This window comes from Podarcis bocagei (genome assembly GCF_964188305.1).
Source record: "Podarcis bocagei genome assembly, chromosome: 7".
In the NCBI taxonomy this organism is placed as follows: Eukaryota; Metazoa; Chordata; class Lepidosauria; order Squamata; family Lacertidae; genus Podarcis; species Podarcis bocagei.
Genome location: NC_138132.1, coordinates 23,103,259 through 23,109,258, shown reverse-complemented (window position 1 = coordinate 23,109,258; position 6,000 = coordinate 23,103,259).

Sequence of the window (6,000 nt, the reverse complement as noted above, 5' to 3'; positions counted from 1 at the left end):
TTTTCCAGGCGCGGCCGCCGTCCTCCCTTAAATAGCTCTTGTTTCTGATCACATGGGTGGGAAAGAGCAAGTGATGGGCTGTCCGTCATACCCCGCACACCCACCCCTTGTAAGTGACAAGCCAGGAGATTGGAGCAGCCCGAACGAGCTACCGAGCGCTTTCGAAGCCTTTAGCAACGCCTGCCGGGTGGAGCCGCTTTTGGTGCTGCTGCTGCAAGACAGGCTGGGATTCAACTGGTGTAGCGTCTCGGCCATCCCAGCCCCCACACAGACGCGGTCCCTGGCAGACTTTGCTGTGGCCTATCACTGGGTTTAGAAGGGTCCAGACTGATACGATAAAATAGAAGTGGCCACTGCAGCGTCTGGGTCTGTGCTTCCTTTTTAATTACTATTGCTATAATTGTCGCTTTACTGTAATTTTATGCCATCTTTCCTGCTAGGCAGACCAAATGCAAAAATGCTGCTCCACCTTTAATTGGGGTTAGAAGAGGGAATTTCAGCAGGTGCTGTATGATAGGCTAATCTCTTGCACTTCTGTATGAGGAGCTGCAGTATACACTGTTCTCCGTGCAATTTTATTTTCACAACAACCCTTTGAGGTAGGGTACAGTGTTTGTGTTTGAGAGCAGGAGAGGGACTGTCCTGCTAACAGCACCTTCTTAGATATATCTACTCATAAGCCAACCCCTCTGAATCAAATGTGGATTACTCCCAGGTAGGTGAGTACGTAGCATGGCAGTCGAAGGGCGTTTCTGGATTGTCACTGTCTTTGGGTGGAATTCATAGCGCAGACCAACCAATTATACTCAGCAAACAGAGAAGGGCTGCAGCTCAATGGCAGAACGTCTGGTTTGCACACAGAAGGTCAGGTGGACCTTGTGCCCGGAGGACCTGAGAGACACCCCCAGTCTGAAACCTGGAGAGCTGCTGGCAGTCAGTGTAGACAATGTTGAGCTAGATGGACCCTTGATCTGACGCGGCTTCCTGCGTTCCTGTGGCCTGAGCGAGCATCATGGCTGGGTGGGGATTGGAACTCACAGCATGCTGGCTCTCTCCCTTTGCATGTTGTTAGTTCTTGACCCCACTATCAACATTCCCTCCCCCCTTACCCGTGTGTAAATATAGACATATTCTGGTCAACTGAGGACAGCACTGATCTGTGAAAGAGCATGCCACAATCAACTTGTCGGCTTTGTTTTTTGAAGGTGCTGCAAGCAGTTCTCAAGTGGGTTTTGCGGGGAGGTAGGTGGGCCCTTGTTGAAATCCCCAAACCCCACTCCCTGACTCTCACGTATTGATGGGTCAGTGCATCTGGCTATTAATCAGAAAGTTGGTGGTTTGAGCTGTGGACAGGAGCCCTGCATTGCAGGGGGTTGGACTAGATGACCGTTGGGTCCCTTCCAACTCTACAATTCTGTGATTCTGTGTTCCTTCTGCCATAGCCTTTGCAGCACAGCAGTGGATTAAAGGCCTGCATATAGGCATTTTTCAGACATTCAAGTTGATAGGGGTTGGGGCTACATTCATGAGAACAGCCTTTGCCAAGCTGGTGCCCTCCACATGTTCCCATCAGCCCCGGGTTTATTCCCATCAGCATTGTGTTAAAGGGATGGGGAGCCAGTCGTGGCAATCTCACCCTCCAAAAAAAACCTACTGACTTTGAGCTCCCGAAAAGAGCTGCTGTTCTATGTACCATGTCCCTATTTGCATCTCCCTTCTGTCCTCTTGAGTCACTTTAAGAGAGTTTTGACTGAAATACTTAAGGAGGCATCATTTAAAACAAGGATGGTAAAACCCCTGACCCATGGGCCTCCTCCCCTCCCCACAACACACAGCCATATTAAGGTCTCCCAAGACCTCCCAAAAATTTAGTTGAATTAATAGTAGCCATTAATTATAATTTAAGTTCAATAGTTTTAATTAATATACACAAGGCTGCAAAATCCCACTTACTCCCCCCTATTTCTGCAAAGTGAACCCCCTTGGGCATAAAAAGGTTAGCCACCCCTGATTTAAAATATTGACAACCACTCAGCATTTCCTCATAGGCTTCAATGTGGTCTATATCAACCAGCCACAGGGCATGAGAGGGGTGGACTGGCAGTGGCACTGCATTCCCCAGAATAGGAATGAGGCAAGGCGGCAGTGAGGTCATGACCAATACGGAGCTGCCATGACCATTGCCTTGTGCCATCCCAGCAACCACAGCACCACCGATAGGGTACTGCTAGCACGTGGCACTGTGGTCTAAACCACTGAGCCTCTTGGGCTTGCCGATCAGAAGGTTGGAGGTTTGAATCCCTGTGACAGGGTGAGCTCCCGTTGCTCTGTCCCAGCTCCTGCCAACCTAGCAGTTCAAAAGCATGCCAGTGCAAGTAGATAAATAGGTACCACTGCGGCAGGAAGGTAAACGGTGCTTCCGTGCACTCTGGTTTCCGTCACGGTGTTCCATTGTGCCAGAAGCGGTTTAGTCATGCTGGCCACATGATCCGGAAAGCTGTCTGTGGACAAACTCTGGCTCTCTTGGCCTGAAGCGAGATGAGCGCCGCATCCTGTAGTTGCCTTTGCCGGAACTCAACCATCTGGGAGTCCTTTACCTTTTACCTTTTTAGTGCTTTGCCATTCATGCAGCATTTCTGCTTCCAACAAAATGAAGCAAAACACAATGAAAACTTCAATGGTTATAAAAGGAACAAACAACAGTAAAAGCCAAGGGCAGGCAGAAGCATCATAAAACATCATTAAATGCCACATGTGTCGGTACGGGTGGTGGTGGGAACTAATGTAAAAAAACAAAGAAGGATTGTGTAGAACTATAGAAGGACTTTGTATTCTGCTTCTAGATCCATCTCATAGAATTGTAGAATTGGAAGGAACCCCCAGGGTCATCTCGTCGAACCCCCTGCAATGCGGGAATCTCAACAAGAAGTCCCCCATACAATTTGAAACCATACCAGACCCTGTTTAGCTTTGCAAATGTGCTAGCAGATTTATTGCTGCACCACTAGGAGGATAGACTACAATTCCCACCATCCCTGACCACTGGTCCTGTTAGCTAGGGATGATGGGAGTTGTAGTCCCAAAACATCTGGAGGGCCGGGTTTGAGGGTGTCCGGCCTAGATTATGGGTGTGAAACCTCTGGTCCACTGGAAGTCAAATTAGGCCTGTGAGGCCATCACTCTAATACAGTGGCGTAGCGTGGGGGGTGCAGGGGGGGCCGGCCGCACCGGGCGCAACATCTGGGGGTTAGGGTTAGGGGGCACAAATCCATGGGTTAGGGGGCGCAAATCCACGGGTTAGGGGGCGCAAATTACTTGCCTTGCCCCGGGTGCTGACAACCCACGCTACGCCACTGCTCTAATACACCGGGCATGATGCCAGCTGGTGGGCAGGGTTTGATTCTGTGGTGGGAACTGGCACATGCGGCTAAAGCAGCAGAATTTAACTTCCGGCTAATCTGCCAATTCTAGATGAATACTGCTCTCTCTACTGTGCTCAGCTTGATGCCTCTCCCCACTCGGCTGGCTGGAAGCAAAAGAGCATAGGGCTCCTGTGCCTTTAATAGCTACAACTGCAAAAATCCCCTTATCTACACAATTCTTAAAGGTGCAGGAGCAACTTGGCCACACACAGAGCCAGCCTTGATTCAGAGTTATTGCTTGTGCACATAGGGACTCTGATGTGCACATACGGATCCCATGAACTAGCTTTGGATTGGTCCGACTGTGGGAAACTAATTGTTGCCATGAAGGTAGTCTCTGATGCGACAATCTTCTTTCGGACAGAAGAGTGACGGCGATTATTTATTCAACGGGTTTCTGCAATGCCACCAGACTATTTAGGGCATGTTCCTTTCCCAGCAAGGTCACTCTGTCCTGCTGACCCTGCCAAAGGCTGCTTTCCCAGTGCTGGCTCCTGGCCCACTGGTGGAAAGAGACGCCAGGTGGCCTCAGTCCATGTTGCTACCGATTCCTGCACAAGCCATGCTGTCTAGGAGCTGCAGAGCAACATGGCTCCCAAAAGCACTGCCCATCCTGTTCACCTTGGGCCTGTAGTCACCTGTCTCAGCACTAAGAGCAGCAATAACGGCTCCTGGATCTGACTTTGATACTGAAATCTGAGTTGTGTTAGGGGGCTAAGTATCACATGGAATGTGGTCTGTGCTGTGTTACATTCAGTAATGCCAACTTTCTCAAGCTCGTGCTTAGAATTGTCTACCTTGCCTTAATGTTCTGCAATGCACCAGAGACAGGACTGGCCTGAGACATTTTGTCACCTGAGGCAAATCAGAAAATAGAGCTCCCACCCTGGGAATCATAGTTTGTTAAGGATATATAATAATAATAATTTATTATTTGTACCCCGCCCATCTGGCTGGGTTTCCCCAGCCACTCTGGGCGGCTTCCAACAAAGATTAAAAATACATTAAAATATCACACATTAAAAACTTCCCTGAACAGGGCTGCCTTCAGATGTCTTCTAAATGTCAGGTAGTTGTTTATCTCTTTGACATCTGATGGGAGAGCGTTCCACAGGGTGGGTGCCACTACTGAGAAGGCCCTCTGCCTGATTCCCTGTAGCTTTGCTTCTTGCAGTGAGGGAACTGCCAGAAGGCCCTTGGCGCTGGACCTCGGCATCTGGGCAGAACGATGGGGGTGGAGGCGCTCCTTCAGGTATACTGGGCCGAGGCAATTTAGGGCCTTAAAGGTCAACACCAACACTTTGAATTGTGCTTGGAAACATACTGGGAGCCAATGTAGGTCTTTCAATGAGGATGCTTCATGAGAAGCAGCAAGAGCTCTGAGCAGAGAATGGCACAGCCAAGCCAGTGGCCAAGGGTGGCAAACAGGAAGAGCAGTGGCTGGGGGCCGTGCACTCTGCCACTGGCCTGTGTTGGCCTCCATGGGGAACCCATGACCTGAGGTGACTCAAGACAGCCTGCAGGGGGGGCCGCTGGCCTCAGAGCCCTGCCCAGGAGGGCAGCAACAAGTTCCTCATAGTGCTGCATTCACAGCCAAAGGACAAGTGGCAAAGGTGCATGAGGACACCCCTCTTCTGCTTGATCTGCCACCCCTCTCATCTGTCCCCAGCCTGCTGCACTGCTTGAAGTGACTGCCTCAGCAACCAGGCAACCTGGATAACCAATAGAGTTGGGGAACCCAAAGTTTAGAGGCCATGTGTCATGGTCCGGTCTACAGGCAATCGAAGTCCCGGCTGACAACAAGATGGCGGGGTGGGAGCAGGAGCGAGAGTCCAGAAGCCAGGGGTCTGAGGGTCAGGAAACAGGGAGTCACGAAGTCAAGGGTCTGAGGGTTGAGAAGCAAGGGGTCAAGAAGCCGAGGTCCGAGGATCAGGAAGCAAGAAGCCAAAGGCAGGAAATGAGTTGCTGTGGCAAAGAGCCAAAGTGAAAGGCTGATCTTGTATCCCTTCCCAGCTCTTGCCACCAGGTGCACCAAGTGGCCTCACCTGTGCGGCCACACCTTGCCTCTCCAGAACAAACTTAGGAAGGCCCCAGTCCTGCAAAGCCCTACTGGTCACAGGGCCTGGCTCCTGCATGCACTCCTGAAACCATGTGTCTTGCATATCTGGCCTTGGGGACTCTCCTTAGGCCACACACCTCACCTTTCTCCACAAGCAGTAGGGTAGGAAGGCAGGGGTACACTGGGCAGCACTGAGGCTGCAGGGCACTGGAGACGCTGTCCAGGGTGCCCACGATCTCCCCCCAAAAGCTTGGGCGATCTTGGGTGTTGGTGGGGCATGCTCCAAGTGCTGGCAGGGGTTGCTCTGCCAGTGTCCTCAAGAGCTTCTGTCCTGCTGGATTGTGTCCTGGCACTGAGACAATGTCTCTTGCATGGCATGATGGATGATGGAGAGGTGGGGATGTTTAGAAATCTGCAGCTTTGGTGTGGCCTGCTGTATGAAATGAGAGGAACACCCATTGCTGCACCCACTGTTACCTCTGGTGCGGCACGCTAATGTTGTGTGGCCTCTGGAAGATT